Consider the following 23,088-nt stretch of genomic DNA (forward strand, 5'->3'; position numbering starts at 1 on the left):
TAGAGAACAAAAAAACAATAGAGAGGATAAATATCACCAAAAGTTGGTTCTTTGAGAAGATCAACAAGATTGACAAGCCCCTAGCTACACTGACAAAATCAAAAAGAGAGAAGACCCATATAAACAAAATAATGAATGAAAAAGGTGATATAAATGCAGATCCTGAAGAAATTAAAAAAATTATAAGAGGATACTATGAACAACTGTATGGCAACAAACTGGATAATGTAGAGGAAATGGACAATTTCCTGGAAACATATGAACAACCTAGACTGACCAGAGAAGAAATAGAAGACCTCAACCAACCCATCACAAGCAAAGAGATCCAATCAGTCATCAAAAATCTTCCCACAAATAAATGCCCAGGGCCAGATGGCTTCACAGGGGAATTCTACCAAACTTTCCAGAAAGAACTGACACCAATCTTACTCAAACTCTTTCAAAACATTGAAGAAAATGGAACACTACCTAACTCATTTTATGAAGCTAACATCAATCTAATACCAAAACCAGGCAAAGATGCTACAAAAAAGGAAAACTACCGGCCAATCTCCCTAATGAATATAGATGCAAAAATCCTCAACAAAATACTTGCAAATCGAATCCAAAGACACATTAAAAAAATCATACACCATGACCAAGTGAGGTTCATTCCAGGCATGCAAGGATGGTTCAACATAAGAAAATCAATCAATGTATTACAACACATTAACAAGTCAAAAGGGAAAAATCAATTGATCATCTCAATAGATGCTGAAAAAGCATTTGACAAAATCCAACATACCTTTTTGATAAAAACACTTCAAAAGGTAGGAATTGAAGGAAACTTCCTCAACATGATAAAGAGCATATATGAAAAACCCACAGCCAGCATAGTACTCAATGGTGAGAGACTGAAAGCCTTCCCTCTAAGATCAGGAACAAGACAAGGATGCCCGCTGTCACCACTGTTATTCAACATTGTGCTGGAAGTGCTAGCCAGGGCAATCCGGCAAGACAAAGAAATAAAAGGCATCCAAATTGGAAAAGAAGAAGTAAAACTGTCATTGTTTGCAGATGATATGATCTTATATCTAGAAAACCCTGAGAAATCGACAATACAGCTACTAGAGCTAATAAACAAATTTAGCAAAGTAGCGGGATACAAGATTAATGCACATAAGTCAGTAATGTTTCTATATGCTAGAAATGAACAAACTGAAGAGACACTCAAGAAAAAGATACCATTTTCAATAGCAACTAAAAAAATCAAGTACCTAGGAATAAACTTAACCAAAGATGTAAAAGACCTATACAAAGAAAACTACATAACTCTACTAAAAGAAATAGAAGGGGACCTTAAAAGATGGAAAAATATTCCATGTTCATGGATAGGAAGGCTAAATGTCATTAAGATGTCAATTCTACCCAAACTCATCTACAGATTCAATGCAATCCCAATCAAATTTCCAACAACCTACTTTGCAGACTTGGAAAAGCTAGTTATCAAATTTATTTGGAAAGGGAAGATGCCTCGAATTGCTAAAGACACTCTAAAAAAGAAAAACGAAGCGGGAGGACTTACACTCCCTGACTTTGAAGCTTATTATAAAGCCACAGTTGCCAAAACAGCATGGTACTGGCACAAAGATAGACATATAGATCAATGGAATCGAATTGAGAATTCAGAGATAGACCCTCAGATCTATGGCCGACTGATCTTTGATAAGGCCCCCAAAGTCACTGAACTGAGTCATAATGGTCTATTCAACAAATGGGGCTGGGAGAGTTGGATATCCATATCCAAAAGAATGAAAGAGGACCCCTACCTCACCCCCTACACTAAAATTAACTCAAAATGGACCAAAGATCTCAATATAAAAGAAAGTACCATAAAACTCCTAGAAGATAATGTAGGAAAACATCTTCAAGACCTTGTATTAGGCGGCCACTTCCTAGACTTTACACCCAAAGCACAAGCAACAAAAGAGAAAATAGATAAGTGGGAACTCCTCAAGCTTAGAAGTTTCTGCACCTCAAAGGAATTTCTCAAAAAGGTAAAGAGGCAGCCAACTCAATGGGAAAAAATTTTTGGAAACCATGTATCTGACAAAAGACTGATATCTTGCATATATAAAGAAATCCTACAACTCAACCACAATAGTACAGACAGCCCAATTATAAAATGGGCAAAAGATATGAAAAGACAGTTCTCTGAAGAGGAAATACAAATGGCCAAGAAACACATGAAAAAATGTTCAGCTTCACTAGCTATTAGAGAGATGCAAATTAAGACCACAATGAGATACCATCTCACACCGGTTAGAATGGCTGCCATTAAACAAACAGGAAACTACAAATGCTGTAGGGGATGTGGAGAAATTGGAACTCTTATTCATTGTTGGTGGGACTGTATAATGGTTCAGCCACTCTGGAAGTCAGTCTGGCAGTTCCTTAGAAAACTAGATATAGAGTTACCATTCGATCCAGCGATTGCACTTCTCGGTATATACCCGGAAGGTCGGAAAGCAGTGACACGAACAGATATCTGCACGCCAATGTTCATAGCAGCATTATTCACAATTGCCAAGAGATGGAAACAACCCAAATGTCCTTCAACAGATGAGTGGATAAATAAAATGTGGTATATACACACGATGGAATACTACGCGGCAGTAAGAAGGAACGATCTCGTGAAACATATGACAACATGGATGAACCTTGAAGACATAATGCTGAGCGAAATAAGCCAGGCACAAAAAGAGAAATATTATATGCTACCACTAATGTGAACTTTGAAAAATGTAAAACAAATGGTTTATAACGTAGAATGTAGGGGAACTAGCAATAGAGAGCAACTAAGGAAGGGGGAACAATAATCCAAGAAGAACAGATAAGCTATTTAACATTCTGGGGATGCCCAGGAATGACTATGGTCTGTTAATTTCAGATGGATATAGTAGGAGCAAGTTCACAGAAATGTTGCTATATTAGGTAACTTTCTTGGGGTAAAGTAGGAACATGTTGGAAGTTAAGCAGTTATCTTAGGTTAGTTGTCTTTTTCTTACTCCCTTGTTCTGGTCTCTTTGAAATGTTCTTTTATTGTATGTTTGTTTTCTTTTTAACTTTTTTTTCATACAGTTGATTTAAAAAAGAAGGGAAAGTTTAAAAAAAAATAAAAAATAAAAAATAAAAAATAAAAGATTGGCAACAACCTATATATCCCTCAGCAGGAGTGTAGATTAAAAAAAAAAAATTACAACCCACTTATACAATAGATACCATGAGGTCACAAGAAATAACAAGAAGCTTTTATGTACCAACATGTAATGATTTCCAAGGTATACCACTAAGTGAAAATTTAAGTATGGTGTATAGTAGATATGGCATGCAGGCATTTGTGTGAAAGAGGAAAATTATTACACACACATACACACATCTTCTGTACCCAAAATATTTATAAAAGGAAACAAAAGAAACTAGTAACTTAAGCTGCCTTCAAGGAGGCTAATAGAGTCACAGGGAAAAGAGAGAGCAAAATACTTCTTCCTATATACTGTTCTGTACTATGGTATTTTGAACAAGATGACTGTGTTTCCTATTCAAAAATAAATAAAGTTGAAAATTAAAAAAAAAAAATCTTTGCCAAAACATTGCAAAACTGGTTCACCAGGAAAAATAGGAATTATTTATCACTCTATAGGTCAGTAAGTTTTGTTAATATGTAAGCCAATATGTGTGCCTCAAAATTCCATTAATATGATACTGGTAAGCACCCCTAACAAAATAGTCATTAATTAAAAAAAAAATCCTACGAAAGCTCAACTTTCTTTTTCAAATCAATATAGTACTTGCAATGAAAAACGGGCAAAATTTAGGTACAATTAGTAATTGCTAATAAAGTTCATCGTCCCTAATTGTGAACGAGTAAAAAAAAAAAGTTAAGATTTTTTTGCCTTATTATTTGTCCATAATTAACCATTGAACCCCCCCAAAAGGGAGTATGATTTCCTCCAGAACTCTCATGCGTTGTCACCACAAGCCTCAGAGTAGGCTGAAATGAACTTTGCAAATAACTTTTTCTTTATTGCTCAATGTGTTTGATATAGATAAATTAGGAAATACAAAAAATACAGAAGTAAGTTTTTGATACAGGATGTACAAACTTAAATGCCATAAAATCGGACTCTGTCCTAGTTCCTCTCTTCTTAAATAACTCCTGTATTAATGATGTGATTGCAAGAGCTGAGCACATATCCTGCTGCCACAGTTAAAGGAAAGTTGAGCATGCTCCTCTGCTCACACATTCTAGGAGGCTCAAGAGGCATTTGAATCTTTGGCCACCTCTGACAGATAAAAATAACTCAATATCAGTTGTGCCAACCCAGAACCTGTGATTCCTGGAAGACACTCTTTAGTACTCAAATAGTAATAAACAATTTGTATTAGTCAGAGTTCTCTAGGGAAAAGAACTAACAGAATATACATATATATATATATAAATAAAATGTAAATATTATGATATTTATTAAAGGAATTGGCTCATGTGACTACATAGATGAACAATTCCAAATTCTGTAGGGCAGGCTGCAAGCTGTAAACTCCAGTGAAGGTTTCTGATGAATTCCCCAGGAAAAGCTGGCTGGCTGAAGAAGAGATGGAAATTCTCCCTTCTGACTGCTGAAATCATCACTTCTACTTTTAAGGCTTTCAACCGACTGGATGATACTCCTCTCATTGTTGAAGGCAATCACTTCAGTTGGCTACAGATGTAATCAGCCACAAATGCAATCAAGTTACTGATTTTTTAAATCCACAAAATATCTTTACAGTAACATCCAGGCCAATGCTTGCTTGACTAAACAACTGGATACCATCACATGGCCAAGCTGTTAACATAAACTTAACCATCACACAAGTACATCCTTTAGGCATCTCGTTATAGGACAAAATTAAATAATTCTACAGGAATCATATTAAAGTGATAGAGACTGATAATTTTTAAATTCTGACTTCAAAATCCTTTAGGACAAGATCATTTCCTCCAAGATCATTCCATTTGCTACAGAAATTTTGGGTTTCTAAGTAAGTAGTTGCTTTCATTGGACCCCAAAACTCAAATCAGTTCCAGGTTTTTTACACACTCATATAAATGGTTATGCATTACTATGACACTGACCTTCAGTGAAAGTCTATCAATGAGTAATTTGTTTCCAAGTTTCAAGGCCCTCATTTTTTCTTATGTTAATATTTAATCATTAATAGTTTATCTGAAACTGATGACAACACCAGATATTGACTATGAAACTATTTTTTTCTTTTTCTCAGTCAGTATTACACATATTGTTATCTTTAAAGGTCATGGTAAAATTCTGTTCTTCAGGTGAGAAATTAGTGTGATAGTTAATGCTCTTGAAAAGAACTGTGTACTGATCAAACTCAACCCTCAGTCATAGCATTTTTTCAGAACTGATTATCCAAGTTTAAATGAAAGAAGGCATCTGAGTAGACCAGAGAAAGTCTTTTGAAAAAGGCTGAAACAACTCAAAACTGATCTGTATTTCATATTGGGGACGCCCCTCTTGCTACAGCTTTCAATGGCCTGGGGCCTGGGTTTTGTTGGATACTCAAAAGCAAATGCAGCTAATCAAACATTTGCCCATAGCCGAAGAATATCTTACGTACTCGAGTGAATAGTGAAATGTGATTAACATGCTTTGATTTTGAAAAATCCCAGACAACTGGAAAGGAATATAAATAAAAGAATGGAAAATATATATCACTTGGACATTATGGAATCAGAAGTATGGACAGAAAATACACAAATAAGATTAGGCTGATACATCTGGCAGAGGAAATACAAGCTCATTCATCCTTAAATTCTCCCATGAAGTAAATGGGATGCAACTGTTCTATTCTCATTTTACAAATGGGAAAATCAAGACACAAAGCAGGAAAAGTAACAAAGTGAAAAAAAAAAAAAGTTTCAGGTTTACAAAAGTAATAATTGGGTAAGAACACTAAGGCTAAGTCTCTGATGTCATACTCTATATCACATAGAGAATATTTTTAGCCAGGTATAAAAGAGAGAGGAGAAAGGAAAAACAACATAACTTCCAGGAGTTTTATGTATAAAAAAATAAAAGGAAGAGAGCCACCTTATATCTTTTGGGGGAACAGGAAGGGATAATAAAACTAGTTTTATAGAATAGATGGAGAATAATATTGTATACAATGAGAAAAAAATACATTTTAAAAAGCTTACGTCTTTTTGCCTTTGATGTTTTTAATATACTTTGACTAAATATTCAGATAACAATGGATGCAGCAGCAATAAAATTAAAATCAACTACAAGATTTAGATTTCATGGAGATAGGCTCATTATAATTCTAAAATATTTACTTTCACTGTTTGGAATATCATATGCCACCACAACTAATAAAGGGAAAAATACTACTTTGATACCTTCTGCTTTCTGACAGAATTGAATGCTAAATATTGCTGTCAAGTAGAACGTAAGATTTCTGTAGGATGGATGAACATTTTTTAAAATGGGCACAAACATTACAAAAGTCATTAAGTTCCTAAGAATATTTTGACTGTAATTTAAGCATGATTTGTCAAGATCATATGAAATAAAAAAGAGGGTAAATAATAATTTACCTGCAGAAGTTCTAACTGAACATAAGCCTTCAATGTTCCTTTCCTTAAGTCGGACTGGCAAGGTGGAAAGTTAACTGTATGTGAACAATGAGCAACAATTAAATAAAAATGTAAACTAGACTATTCAAAATAAATGATTATTTTGGAAAAATAGGCTCTGAGAAATATCCATGGCAAAATTGGTTAGATTCTAAGACCAAAAGAGATTTCAAAAAAAAAGAAGGTATAGTACCTTATTAACTCCTTTGATGCCATGAAAATTTGGATAGCCATTTAAAACAAATTCAGCACTTTAAATAGACCAAATTATAATTAAATATAGGGTCTTGATAAAGCCAGTGACTTATCCAAGTGGAAACGAAATATATCTTGCATCATAGCTAAAACTGGTCTCTTAGGAAATATCTAAGCAACTTGCTAAGTCAGCTACTAATTATCTTTATAGGGTTTTAGTACGAAATTCCTCCTCCAACCTTTTTTAGCCTTATTTGGGAAGAAAAAAAAAGCTCAGGACTTAGAACCTAACATATTTGTCATATTGTTTTTACTTTATAATCTTTTGTTGATAAACTGTTCCAAAAGGAAGATAGAACAAGAGCTGAATGTAAACCAGAAATACCTTTCAAACATTGCAAACTCAAAGGCAGCTTAACCAGAGACATGAAATAATAAAATATTCTTAGCCATTCAGCTGAAATAAAGGTGTGCGTGTACATCCATAAAACAATGACTATAAAGATTAGATTATATAAACATATACCACATATAATATTTTACATCATGTGCATGTTACATACATCAGGGTACTGAGAAGCACCTTGTAGGCACCTAAAACATTTGTTATCATCCACCTTATGTACATATAATAATAAGCATACATTTTAATGAAATACATTCCTAGCAAAGATGATATATAACCGATAGTTCTGCATGTTTGAGGGAAAGATTATGGTTTTTGCTTGTTTATTTGTTGGAATTTGAGATTATAATAGTCTTTTAAGATTGGTTTATGCAAATATTACATGTATAGATATTTATAAAATTCAAATGTCTTTAATAGTCTACTCGAAACTTTTTCAAAAGTTCATAATGGAGCCTTTCTGCATTGTCAGCGGCTAATCCTCTCAAAGTGAAACTTAAGCAGATGATCTATTAAATATTGAACACTCTACTGGAAATACTGATTGTAAATTCCCGGAGGACGGGGTCCATAGTATGTATTTCTACATTCTGCCCCATCACCTTGCATATATTATTCATACAGTAAAAGCTAATTGTCTGAAACAGGCTCAAACAGCCCAAATTCTAGCCCTACTTATGTCACTGATGGTTTCTGGAAATGTAACAAATACCTTTTGGAGTATCTAGTTCATGATTCATTCCCACTCTTCTCTGAGAATTACTGACCACCACCCAGAGGAGAAAGCCCATCCCTAACCTATTTTAGCCTTGGTTCTATTATATGGCCCTTAATCCTTGGCTATAGTCGATTCGATCAAGGGTACACTCATGACTCAAACTAAGCTAATTAGTCTCTCATTTGAGAATTTTAACTTAGAAGCACATAGACTGGCAGTTGAAGTTCAACATGTCAGTGGCAGAGCATTAAAACAAAGGTTCATGAACTTCTGAGTTTCACAGAGCTGTCTCAGTTCCTGTCCCTTCTGAAGTCTATCTGTCCAACTTTTCCTTGAGTTCTCTGAGTGGTACCTTATATACTTAAAGTAAATTTTCTCTTTTGGTGTAGAAGGAACAGAAATTAACTACCATTTGTTTAAGCAAGAATCTGGGGCAAGTCATTTCTCTTCACAGCTATTTTAACACATGAAAACCGTTTCTATTCTTCAAGAAAGGTCCTTAGGTTTGTGAATGTAAATTCTCCCAGTCAGGAATTCTTTTGACACCTTCCTAAGGAGTGCCTCATGTTAACTATTTCAAGCAGTAGCCAGCTCTAATTGCCAGGTCCTTTTTAGAATGAGCTAAAAATCTGTCTTTCTATAACTTTGATTCACTACAAGTTCTAGTACTAATTTCTAGAGAAATGTAAATAAATTTATTCTGCCTTCTATGTGCCAATTTTTTTTAGTTTTTTGAAGAGAGATGCCATATAGTCCCCATATATTCATTCTGTTTCAGATTAAACTTCCTCAGCTCATTCTTTCTTCCTAAAATTGATTAGGCAATTTTCGTGGCTACTGAAATATAACTACCAGAGAAAACTCTACTTTTAGCTAGCTAACTCTGTCTGTGAAGGAATTGCACAGAGTGTCTCTATGCCCACAGAACATTTCTATGATGAGAGGTATATCCCAGTTGGAGATAACAAAACTGACACACAGAAGTCCAATTTCAAACAAGCAGTAGCAAAGCCTGATGGCTGTCCTCAAAATTCCCTTCCATAACTTCCAGTCATGCTGCCATATTTCCCCATTAAATGATTTTCATCTGTCTGTAGAAAGTGCCTGTGCTGGTTTGGAGCTGTTATGTACCCCAGAAAAGACTGTGTACTTTAAATCCATTCTTGAGCAGGCAGACCTATTGTGAGTGGGACATTTTGATTAAATTGCTTTCTAAGGAGATGTAACCCAGCCCATTCAAGGTGGGTCTTAATCCCCTTCCTGGAGTCCTCTATGAGAGGATAAAAGACAGATGAAACTCAGAGAGCTCAGAGAAGCTAAGAGATGAAATGCAGAGTTTGCCCCAGAGAAGCTAAGAGAGGACCCACAGACGTTTAGAGAGAAACACCCAGAGACATTTGGAGACAGAATTGAAACCAGAACCAGGAAAGACAGACCAGCAGACCATCACCATATGCCTTCCCGTGTGACAGAGGAACCCCGGATGCCAGCAACCTTTCCTCAGAAAAGGTATCTTCCTCTTGATGCCTTAATTTGGACATTTTCATGACCTTAGAAATCTAAATTTGTAACCTAATAAAACCCCATTGAAAAAGCCAACCCATTTCTGGTATATATTACATTCCAGCAGCTTTAGCAAACTGAAACAGTATCCCTAAATATTCTGAGGTATTATATACCCTGCTCCCAGGCTCTGATCAGGTCATATTCCCACTCAAAAACCTAAAAAGTAAAGTCCTGGCTCACCAACATCTGTCACAACCCACTCTTTTGCCTGGAATGCACTCCTTTTCAATTACAACCGTTAAAATCAGACCCATTCCCTCAGAGCCCATTCAAATGCTAGCTCTTCTGTGAAGACTCTTCTGATCCAGAAGAGAGTTTTTCCCCTTTGTCCTTTGACATTCCAAAACATTTAATCATTCTTTTATGTTACTTTAATTACGCTATCTTTATCAGTTCTTTGTGAATATTTCTGTGCTGGTTTGGATGTATTACATCCCCCAAAATGCCATTATCTTTAGTACAACCTTGTGGGGGCAGACATATTAGTGTTGACTAGATTGGAATTATTTGATTGAGTGTTTCCATGGAGATGTGACTCAATCAACTGTGAGTGAAACGTCTGACTGGATAATTTCCATGGAGGTGTTACCCCGCCCATTCAGGGTGGGTGTTAATTGGATCACTGGAGTCACAGACAGAAGGACCTCAGAGCAACTGAGAGTGACATGTTGAAGAGGAGCTGCAGCTAAGAGAGGACAAAATGCCCCAAGAGCAACATTTTGGAGAATGACATTTTGAAATGCAACCTAGGAGCAAGCGGACATTAGCCACGTGCCGTCGAAGCTAACACAGGTTTTTCAGATGCCAATGGCCATCCTTCAGTGAAGGTACCCTGTTGTTATGCCTTATCTTGGACACATTATGGCCTTAAAACTGTAACTTTGTAACCAAATAAAACCCCTTTATAAAAGCCAATCCATTTCTGGTATTTTGCATGACAGCAGCATTAGCAAACCGAAACAATTTCCATACTAGGTAGCACACTCCTTGGGGCAGATAGTCCCTAAGTGCTCTGTACTTTGCTCTGCACATAGCAGTTACTCACACAATGTGTGGTGAATGAGTGATTATCTGCCATACGAGTAAATGAAATATATTAAATCATCTTTGTGCAATAAGTCTAATTTTTTTCCATTTTTTTCTTGTCTTTTTTCTCTTTTAGGATCATTCAATATATTGTTTCAAGAATTAATCACCTGAAATTTCGAATGTCATGTTTCACACCAAATGTGATCTCAAAATTCTCTATTCATTATCATTCTGTTTTACAGTGATGCTTTTCTTCTAATTAAAACACAATATATTTCTTTCTAGAAAAATGGAAAACAGAGAAAGTGAAAAGAGTTTTTAAATTATTTATCATATTACCCAACCAGAAGAAAGAAGAACTTTTTTGTAGTTTCCTCCAGACTTTTTAAATGAATTGATATAATTTGATATTTCAATTGTATGTACAATTTTGCAAATTTTCCCCTTACTTACATTTCCTCATATCATTACAGATTCTTTGGACACACGATATCCTTTCATACAACTGAACCATCATTCCCCTAATTCTCATATTAGGTTGGTTTCAAAATTTCAGTGTTATAAACACAACAATGAATACCTTGAAGAATAATCCTTCTGTACTTCTGAGTACTCCTTTGGAATAGATTGCAAGTCAATAGATTGATCTGATCAGATCAAAAGAAGGAACATTCTTTAGAAAATGACATTCATTAGCTTTTCTCCTTACAAAAATTATACATGACCTCTAAAAAAAAAATTTTTACAACATAAAATATAAAAGAAAAATCACTCACATCCATTGGTGTACATCCTTCAAGTCTTCTCCCCTCTCTTTCAAATATGTGAAATATATAATAACATATTAATTATATTATTATCCTGCCTTGTTTAATTATCATTATTACATGAGCTTTTCCCAACATCATTAAAATTTTTGGTAAACATTTTAATGATTTCCTAATACCATATTATATAATATACAATAAAATACTTAATGATGGTTGAATATTTGCATTGTTTTTGGTCTTTAATTTTTATACATAATGATGCAATAAATATCTTCGCATATAAATATTTATATGCATGTAAGATTATTTCTTTGAGATAGATTTTCTGTTAATAGAATTATCAGGTCAAACAAAATATAAGGGTAATTTTAAAGCCCCTGATATTATAACACCAAGTTACATAGCAGGAAAGTTGTACCATTTTATACTCTCAGTCAGAGTTATAAGAGAATGTCCATCTCACACCCAGCATTAGACATTATTTTTAAAGAAAATTAATTAATTAATTCTCAGTTTGCCTTTTAAATCTATGATTTTTATGATTTTTCATTTTAAATATATTTTATTTATTTACAAATTAATCTTTTACTTTTAGACTTCTTCCGTAGTTCTTAGGCTTAGCAAGTTCTCTATTGAAGATCATATCATATTTACTGATATTTCCTTCTAGCTTTTTTTTTTAATGTTTTAAGTGAGTACTAAGGAAATATTCAATAGAGACACACAAACTATTCTTGAAATAAATAAGTTCAAAAATGACAAATATATTTGATCCAGGGTTGGACTAAAATTCAAGGAAATCTTACATGATTTTTCTGCAGCAACATAAAACCAAAACAAAGCCAATTATCATCTTACTTGTAATAACACTTTAGACAAAGGAAAATTTCACTGAAGAAGGAAAATATAAACTCTGAAGAGAAAAGCAAGGAAAGGAGAAACAAGAGAGGAAGAAGGAAAAGCTTTCATAATGCTAAAACTTTTAAAGTTAACTGGAATGACCATTTTCAGTAAACTTGAAATACAGAATTTCAATTTTATAAAAATAAATACAGAGGAAATTAATGTTTTAAGAGGATTTGAGGCCTGAACCTTAAGGAATATAATATTCTGGATGTTGAGAAGATATCAAGTCAGATGGTGGCATCTACTGGCAAAGGATAATATTGTACCCAATTCTATTAAACATTATAAATATCTAGAAAAAAGTGTGGTGACGGGGCACAAATTCTAAGAAATCTGAGTAATAGAATGTGACTCTCTAGGCATGGGAGATATTTTTTGTATGCCAGGGATAGTAATGAACAGGAAGGAACATAATGGAAGGGCATAAAGGTGCTGTCACATTATCAAGGAGCTATAGTATAGGTTTCTGTGATAGAACCCTGCTGTACTCCAGTCTTGATATGCCCAGTGAGGTCTGGCATCCCCATTACCTTTTCCTTGCCAAACCTTTTACTTCAATCTATTGGGATTTCTCCCTGTGCAAAAGCATTTCTAATTTCTTAATGAAAGCCAATGGAAATACAGGATTTGTTCAAATATTTGCTGTCTACTATATACTCAGTACTGTGCCAGGCCCAGAGAGATATAGAGAAATATAACACATGTTCTGTACCTAGAAGAAGATAAGTTCCAAAATGAATGGTAGAGAATGGAACCAAAGGCAATTATGCAAACTAGTTTTCTAACCCTTCTCCTTCTCTCAAAATATGTAAGTCAACATTACCTTGAAGTTACTGTTATTCCGGATTAAAGGATAAACGTTCTATTTTAAAAGTAGGTGATTCCAGAAGAACATGTAGGAGAAAATCTTTTTAACAATGGTGTAGGCCAAAGATTTCTTAGGCTGTGAAAAGCACTAACTATAACAAAACAGAGAAATTGGACTTCATCCAAATTAAAACCTTTTGTTCTTCAAAATAGGCCATCAAAACAAATCAAAACACAAGTCACAGATGAGAGAAAACATTAGACTTTGTATCTAGAATATACAAAGAAGTCTAGTTATACAATAAGACATCAGCAAAAGATTTGGACACTTCATAAAAGATACATGAATATTTGTAAAGCACATAAAAATGTTCAACATTATTAGTCACCAGGGAAATGCAAATTAATAAGATACCACTTCACACCAACTCAAGTGAATCAAATTAAAAGAGTGGAAATACCAAGTGTTGGTGAGGTGAGGTTTGCCCACACTGGAGCACAAGGAAATTTCTGGGAAGACAGAAATGTTCTCTATCTGATTGTGGTGACAAACGTATATACATATGTCAAAAGTCACTGACCTGTACACTGCAGTGTGATTCTTATTGTATATAAATTATACCCAAAAAAATTGATTGTTTTTCAAAATTAGGTGGTACAAATATGGTGACGAAAGAAATTGTCTCATCTCCCATCTAGAATCCATGTATTTCCACATATCAAATTTAGGAATAAGGAAAGGCAAAGGAAGGAATTTTAGGGCAGCCATGAAACCATACTAAACATGAAAGTTACTTCAAGTTATTGATCCTCTTTTGTACCAAATTCCTTAGCTTCTCAATTACTTATTAAATGGAATACTATGCACATTCCAGACTCTTGCCCACAAATTCTTTCTCAATCTTCCTACTGGTTGATGCTGATGTGACTGAAGTCATTAGATGAATTATAAGTCTGCTGAAAAGGATTCTCATGTAAAACCATATTATTTTTCACTCAAAATACTTTACCACTCAATAGGAAATGCTCATTGTGTGTTCAACTCCTTTAACTGAAAAACTGAAAGCATCCCGCCTCCCCCCATTTTTATGTTATCATGAGCACAGGACAAAGATAACTGCTGAAAACTTTCAGTGTTCTTTCATCATCATTTCACTCCCAACCACACTTTAGAAAGGAGAATTAAGAATCAAAAATTGGAGAGCTGGAGGGAAATTTCAAGATCTTTTTGTCCAGCAATTCCCAACCGTGTGATAAGATCAAGTGTCAAAGTCAATTGTAAAGTGTAATTTGTGTCTACAAATGATTAAAATACTGTGAATGCTTCAACTGTTTTTTTAATCTAAATTAAGTTCAAAGTTATCCTTGTAATCTCTGAATGCAATGTAATCCACATGCATTCTGATAAAGGAGTTACAGCTCACTGGGAAGCAAGAAAGAGGTTTGTATATAACCACCCCCATCTTTTCTTCACTGCATTGTGTAGTGTGTCCCTTACTGGCATACCAGAAATAGCTGTGGCAATTACAAAATCAAATTAAAATTGTAAGCACTCTATTTTGTCTTCTATCAAAATCTAAGTATGCTGATGGGAACATGTCCACACACAACCTGCCATGTGTTTTGTGATAGAAAGTAGGTTAAGAAACACTGACTTAGTCCAACTGCCTCATCTTAAAGACAAGAGAACAAGTTCAGAGTTTTCTATAATCATAACTAAAATGTGGTAGAGGCACGAGGATCCTTGTCTAGATCTGCATTGACTTCCAATATCGTATTCTTCTCCTGGTGTCACTTGCCTTTCTATCACTAATTCTGAAAGATGTTTCAAGTTTTAATTTAACTATTCTTCCCCATACATGCAAAACTCAGACCTTTTAAAATATTCTAAAAACCATAAAGAGGAGGAAAACTCTAAAATCATTACACAATAAAAACTTTAAAATCCAGCATTTACTAAAAACATATATTATGTATGGGATAGACAAGTATACAAAGATAAATATGATATTGTCCCTGCTCTCAAGATGTTGGTAATCTACTAAGGGAAACAAAATGTTTACAACTAAAATATATGATAAAATATGTTAAATACTAATACAATTTCAAAATAAAATATTATGCAGCACATGGAAGAGAAAAGACTAATTTGGGCTGGGAAAACAGGATGTCATAGAAGAGGTACCATATAACTTAGACTGTAAAGAATGGATAGGATTTCAACCCAGCAGAAATGCAGAAGAGAACATTATGGGTAGATGCAATAATGGTGAAAACAAAGGGATTGGGAGGGCTGTTTAGGAAATGATTAATAGTCTGGAGTGACTACAGCTATGGCATGCATAGGAAGGAAGAACTGGGAGAGCGGAGTGGGAAATAAACGGAAAGTAAAGGTAAGGTCAGGCCATTGTGTCTTCAGCCAACCTAAAACATGTAGGCTTAGATGGGAAATAATTTAAAAAGCAAGGAAGTTACATAATCAGATCTTATAAAAAAGCAATCACAGCACTAGAGAAAAGGAATTACAGCAGAGAGGTATTAAAAACTGGATTCATTAGCTTTGTAATAGTCCAAAAGACATAATGAGGGCCTGAACTAGGGCTGTGCGAGAGGAAATGGAAAGAAAGCACTAAATACAATAGTAGAATCAAATGGGCCATGGACAAGTGATACACAGCAAGAAAGAAAGGGAAAAACAGAAACGAACTCTGGGGTTTAAGTTTGCTGGAAAAGGATATTGGCTATAATTTATTCACAAGAGAGAACAAAAAGAAGAATGTTTGGAAAAATTAGGAGGGAGGAAGGTTGGAGGGGTTACCAGTGATTTTGTTTGGAATAGAATAAACTATTTTTCACTTAAGTTTTGTATTTTATGTTTGTTATGTGATATAAAATGCTGACTTTAGAAATATCTCCAATTGGCAAGTGCAGAGAATATATTATTGGTGGAAGTATAAACTGGCTCACCCTCTTAGGAGGGTAATTTCATAAAATCTAAAATACATACAGTTCTTTGACAAACAGTTCCATTTCTAGAAATTCATCTCCCAGATAATCTCACACACTGTGAGGGAATCTATATGTCTTTTTAAAGAAATGATAGTATTTAGATACAACAGTATTCTATGCAGCCTTAAAAAACTGAAGCAGTTTTACAAATCAGAAAAGCAAGGTGAAAAATGGTATGTATGGCAAGCAATTTACTGTACAAAAGAAAAATAAATATGCACACACATGCTTATTTGTGTGCAGATTGCCTTTGGAAGCATACTTAAGATAAGGGTAACAGTGTCTAAAGAGGGAACTAGGAGACTGGGTATTACGGCTGAAATACTTTTTTTTCCTAAACTATGTGTGTGTTTCCTATTCTACTAACTAAATGGGAAGACAACGAATGAATATTTTTTTTCCTTCTTCCTATGGTGGCCTTCTAGTGGAGAGGCCAAATAAAAAGGTCAAAAGGTATACATCAAGAAATGAAAAGGCACAGAAAATTTGGAAAATTGGTAAAATGATTGTGAATAAGTTAATATATTACAGTCTTCAAAAGTCATTCTATCCAACTGCCATATGATCTGGCAATCCCACTGCTAGGTATATACCCAGAAAAAGGGAAAGCAGGGACTCAAACAGATAATTGTACACAATGTTCATAGTGGCATTATTCACAATTGCCAAAAGATGGAAGCAACCCATGTGTCCATCAACTGATGAATGGATAAACAAAATGTGGTATACACGTACAACAGAGTATTATTCAGCTGTAAGAAGGAATGAAGTCCTAATGCATGTGACAACATAAAAATACACCTATTGTAAACTATGGACTACAGTTAACAGTAATATTTTAATATTTTTTCATCGACTGTGACAAAGGTACCACACTAATGCAAGGTGTCAACAATAGGAGAGTATATGGGAACGATGTATTTTTTTCATGACTTTGTTGTAAATTACAACCTCTTTAATTAAAAACAAATAGTAATAACTTTCTTAAAAACATTATGCTAAGTAAAAGAAGTCAGACACAAGGTACTACATATTGTATAATTACATTTATATAAAATGAAAACATAAATAAATTTATAGAGACAGAATTAGATTAGTGGTTATATTGGGCTAGGGAAGGATAGAGGGATTGAGAGATGACTGCTAAGGGGTAAGGGGTTTTTCTTTCTGGAACAATGAAAACGTTCCAAAATTGATTGTGGTGATGAATGCACAACTCTGTGATTATACTAAAAGTCACTGATTATATAACTTGGATGGATTGCATGGTGTGTGAATATATCTCAATAAAACCGCCTTAAAAAAATCATTCTATCCAAACTAAATGTTCTTCAACAAAGAAGGCTTTCCTAAAACACACTATAGATAAAATTGAGGATCATATACCATAATATGAGATAGACAAAACTTTTTTTAGTTCTGTGCCCAACTGTTCATCTATTTCCCTTCTCAATTAAAAGTGCATATAAAAGTGTAAAAGAAAAATATAATTTAAAAATGTAATTAATTTGACAAGAACTGAGAGATACAGAAAACTTTAACTTGACAGGGTGGCAGAATTGAATTTCATCATTTAATTTAATTTAATTTTTTTTTTTTTTACTGTCGGCATGATGTTTGTATAACAAAATATTAGAAGGAAGAAGAGAAAAAATATATCAACTATCAACATTTCTAGTAAATGACAAGAAAGCTATGTAAATCTATGAGAATCTAAAAAGAATTTTCACATAACATGAACAATATTTTCAAATTCTATGCTATTTGCCAAATGTTTACAAATGAAGTTTGAAATATTTTTATATTAAATAAAAATTCTAAGACCTACCTAAGTTTATAATATGATCCTGCCTTCAAATCTTATCTCCTATATCTAAACTAATTTACAATAGAGTTTTCAGAAAATACTATACAATTTGAACTTCATTACATTTGGATATTTTTTTCTTTCACAAATCAGCAACTGGCATTTAAAGGCACATTTATTAAAGTTCACATAATATACAACACATTTTAGAAAGTATCAAAGGCAATTCTCATGATTATGGTAAGAGATCCAAAGATCATTAAAAAGAACTATTAAATTTTCTCTTTAAAGGCTTTATAACAGTAATTAACTCTTTTGCCCTAAAAAAGAAATGTAAATAGTTTGACCCAACTCTAGAGTATTTGGAGCAATCATTTCTTTGTGCTTACTCCACCCAAACCAATAAATACTTTGTCAGCAAATAACACTGAGCTCTAGTACCACGCAGAAAGAAAGAATCCTTCCCTCCCCCAAAAATGCCTCTTTGTTGACACAAGAGGATTATATTATCCATTGGGAAATATTTTAGCAATATTTTAAGGGGACCAAAAAGGTCATTTCTTATATTAAAAATAAATACAAGGACAGCCTCTAAGATGACTCCCAATGATCCCCAACTCCTCATGTTCATGCCTTTGTGTAGTCCCCTCCCACACTGAATCAGAGTTGGTCTCTATGATCAGTATGGCAAAAGTGATGGTGTGTGACTTCTAAGGCCACACCTGTTGACTTGCTCACTCTGTAGAGAGCCAGCACTAACAGCCAGCACAAACTTGACAACCATATGGGCGAGCCACCTTGGAAGATCTTCCATCCCCAGTCAAGCCTTCAGATGACTATAGCACCAGCCAGCATTACACTGCAAACTCACAAGAAGCCAAGTACCAGAACTGTCCAGCCAGAACTGTGAGAGCTAATAAATGCTGTTATTTTTCAACCACTGAGTTTTGGGGTAATTTGTTACGTATCAATAGATACCTAATACAAGGACAAAAATAAAGACATATTTTAAAAATTCAATAATATTTCTATATCTAACACTGCCACTGCTATCACATGATTACTCTCATTCTTAATAAACCCACAGAGGATAAGTAGTTACTGGTTTACACACAAATTCATATATGACATGAGTATCCAAGAATCCTGATGATCCCTGCCAATGTGCATACAAACAGCATTAGTTTATCTCCTTTGCTACCTACATTAATGGAAAAATTCTTTGTCATTAGAGACTTCAATAACAACCACATCAATGTGGTTCCTAACCACTGACCAAAAACAGTTTCTCTCTGAATCATCAAAGGCAAAATATTTTCCCTAAAAGTGGTTCTGAAAAGAGGCTAAGAATATGTTCATGTCTTCAAATTAGCTGTATCATACAAAACACTGATTTTTTCTTAATTATTAAAGATGGAAAAGACATTAAAGTTCTCCTAAACCAATGCCTTCATTTTTATAGCTGTGGAAATTAAAGCTCAACAAGATAAAGAAGAAGCTAAAGAGATTAAATACCTAGAGAATGTGGATGAAAATAAAGTGGAACAGATCGGGGCATGGGAATGGAATAGAAGGAATGGGGGATGATGCTTCTCTGAGTACACTTTTTTGTACAGTTCTTACTTCTGGAAACATGCTGATGTCTCTCTCTCACACACACACACACACACACACACACACACACACACACACACAAACAATAAGGATGGGAGGTAATTCTAAAATGAAACACAAACCAAAACAAATGGACCAAACTTGTATTTCAAATGAATAACATGGAGAGAGGATGGAGAACTAACCCAAACAACTTTAGAACATGCTGTTTGCTCTATATGCCCTTAGGCTAAAAACTAAAACCACTCCAATAAATATTGACTGCTAGTAAGTAGGGTTCTTTTATGCAGATATATGGGAGGCGATTCTGAAACTACTTTCTGTGATATTCTCGGCTTCAGTAAAGAAGTAAATATATTGAGGATAATGGAACCAGCTCTCTCACGTCAGAGAAGGGAGCTGAAAGCATGGAAAGGAGGAATGACGGAATGAACCTTGTGGTGCTGAATTGGAATTGGAGATAACAGAATGAACTAATGGCTTTTCATATGAATTGATAAGGATGAATATGTTAAGCAACATTTTAATGTTTCTGTGGTATTCCTGCCCAAAATGAATAACCTTAATTTAATCATAAGGAATCATCAGACAAACCCAAAGTGAATAGCACTTTAGAAAATAACAGGCCTGTATTCATCATAAGTGTCAATGTCATAAACAACAAGGAATGACCAATAAATTGTTCCAGATTAAAGGATAAAGACACATTGCAACGGAATGCAACAAATGATTAGTCATTTTCATTTGCTATAATGGCAATTAAGGGAAAATTTGAATACGGTCTATAGACTAAATAATAGTATTGTATCATTGTTAAGTCCTGATGCTAATAATTGTATCATGATAATATTTAAGAGTATCCTTGTTTTTAGGAAATACACATCAAAGCATTTAGGGATAAAGGGATAACATATCTTCAACTTACTCCCAAATGGTTCAGAAAATAATGTATGTGTGTGTAGCAACTGTGCTAAAATGTTAACATTTGGAGAACCTATGTGAAGAGTATTGTGCCGCTTTGGATCTATTATGTCCCCCAGAAAAGCCATGTTCTTTAATGCAATTTTGTAGGGGCAGACTTATTAATCTTTTTGATTAGGGTGTGACTTTTTAATTAGGTTGTTTCCATGGAGATGTGACTCACCCAACTATATGTGAGACATTTTGATTAGATCATTTCCTTGGAGATGTGGCCCTGCCCATTCAGGGTAAGTCTTAATTACATCACTAGAGTCCTTTAAGAGGCTCAAGAAGAGAGACAAGAGCTGGAGCCAACAGGGATGCTTAGAGATGCTTGGAGATGTGGACAGAAGGATATTTGGAGATGCTAAGAGAAGAAGCCCATAGTTTGCCCCAGAGAAGCTAACAGAGGACCCCCAAATGCTTAAAGAGAAACATCCTGGGAGAAAGAAGCAATAATGCAGAGGAGCTGAGAGAAAGGAGATAAGACAGATGCCCAGGGACATTTTGGAGAAAGCCACTTTGAAACACAACCCGGGAGCAAAGGACCAGCAGACAAAGGTGTTCCAGACACCACTGGCTGTTCTTCAATGAAGGTATCCTCTTATTGATGCCTTAGTTTGGACATTTTTATGGCCTTAGAACTTTAAATTTGTAACCAAATAAATTCCTTTTATAAAAGCCAATCCATTTCTGATATTTTGCATAACAGCAGCTTTAGCAAACCAGAATAGGTATTATATAGGAATTTTTTGTAATATTCTTCCTATTTCATTGCAAATCTGAAATTATGTCAAAAAGAAAAGATAATCCTCTTCACTGCGCAAACCTCAGTGCCTAGAATCTGGCATAGAGCTAGTGCTCAATTAATATTTGTTCAACAAATGAATCCTAACTCTTAAGCTATAAAACTCTGAATTCAAGATAGAAAGAAGAAATAGGGTTGGGAACCTCATTAGGAATCAAATTTCTACCCCCTTCCCCATGATTGCAAATAGACTGAACACTCAGAAGATTGGCCCACTGAAAGGAGAACCATAGCTTCTACTCTATTAAATAATAATAGTAAAAAAAAACCCTTTTCCTGCTTTTGATACAGTATATTTAAACAATCTGTCAGTCTAAATACTGATATTATCTGTCACATACATACATCAGCCTGATTTCAGAATAAAGTGCAGTCCAATGAACTTATATCAGATTATTTTCAGACAAAACAAATTCTTAGAGGAAACAAAAGATTTAAAATAATCTGAAGGATCTAAGAAACTTGACCAGAGTTATTCAAGACAATACTCATAGGTACCCATAGGAATATTAGGAATAAAATGTGCTTTATCAAGAATCCAAAAAATTATTTGTTTTTGACCAGAAAAGTCTGAAGTCAGTGTACAAGGACTATTGAGGGAACAGTCCAGAGGAAACTAAAGCCTTAGCTGTAAGGGAGCAATAACTTCCAGAAAGAACATTCTCTCTTTTCACTCCCAGTCTCTTATTACTTCACTCATTCATTCAGTTATTTGCCCAAGCAATTTATATTTATTGAGCATTTATTACCCAGCAGGCCCTATGCTAGCATTCTTGTGACCCAAGAACAAGTCAATGACTAAATACAAGAGACATTCCCAACAGACAGGTTCTGCTTGATCTTTACATTACTGCGTTGCAAACAATAAAGCAATGAGAGCCGGTTAACTTATTTATGTCAAAGATTCACTCAGGCATTCCTAATAAATTATTCCACACTTCTAAGGTTCCAAAATAAATGTCTACAGCCCATTCTTTCCTACATAACCCAACCTTTCAAAACCATACAGCGGAAAATAGCATTTATTTCAAAAATATACTCTAAAGGTCTAAAATGAAAGAAGTCCTCCAGCTTCCCAATTCTGAAAGGAATGCTGTATTAGAGAACTAGTCAGTATTTAAAAGGCATACCTACACCTCAATTAAGCATCAAGGTAAATAATCATTCTTTTCAACTAAATGGGCAATGAATCCGACTCCCTTTTTCTGCAGATGAAGATCAAGCTTAGGCTTCCTGTAAAACTAGTGGGTGATAAGACAGCAAAAGGGGCAGAACAACAGTAAGGCACAATTTAGGGTCCACATGATAAGGAGGCATGGAAATTAGAAAGAAAAATAGTAGAGAGATCTAGAAATAAATAGAGACTCTGAAGCAAGAGTTAGAAGTAAGAAGAAGAAAGGCTGAATGGAGGGAGTAGTCACAGTTAATAGTAGTGAGGCCAACACTAGGGTTCTGTCCTGTAGCTGGATGGCTTGGCAAGTTCCCTGCTCTTTAAGGGTAAGTTTCTTCATCAGTTTTAGAAAAACAAAAATATTTAAATACTCCATGCTGGGTATACTGTGTAGTATCTGGAGCATAGCATATGTGGGATACATGAAATGTTAGTTATTATTACTATTATTATTAATTAATAGCAGAGGCTGAAGAAACACACCTGATGATGTTACCCAAGCTGGACCTAAGAATAGATCTTAATTTAAGAGATTGCTGGTATAGAATACTTCAGATGTCAAAGTGCTGCTTGAAACTTATTTCCTCAAGATGTGAGATAGCTAATGTCCTAATTAACCCTAGAAACTGAAGCCGACAAA

At 34.5% G+C, this 23,088-nt stretch overlaps 1 protein-coding gene and 1 long non-coding RNA gene across 3 annotated transcripts in view; both read right to left on the reverse strand.

The window, feature by feature from the left end:
* RAD51B (RAD51 paralog B) overlaps positions 1-23,088 on the reverse strand; it is a 781,261-nt gene that overhangs the window by 449,718 nt on the left and 308,455 nt on the right. The gene's annotated exons all lie outside the window — the stretch shown is intronic.
* The window catches only part of LOC119531315, a 47,983-nt gene continuing 35,110 nt past the window's right edge, over positions 10,216-23,088 (reverse strand). The window contains exon 3 of the long non-coding RNA XR_005216302.1: positions 10,216-10,877. This is a non-coding gene — a long non-coding RNA (uncharacterized LOC119531315). The remainder of the gene's footprint in view (positions 10,878-23,088) is intronic.

The sequence above is a fragment of the Choloepus didactylus genome, chromosome 4 (genome assembly GCF_015220235.1).
Source record: "Choloepus didactylus isolate mChoDid1 chromosome 4, mChoDid1.pri, whole genome shotgun sequence".
NCBI lineage: Eukaryota > Metazoa > Chordata > Mammalia > Pilosa > Megalonychidae > Choloepus > Choloepus didactylus.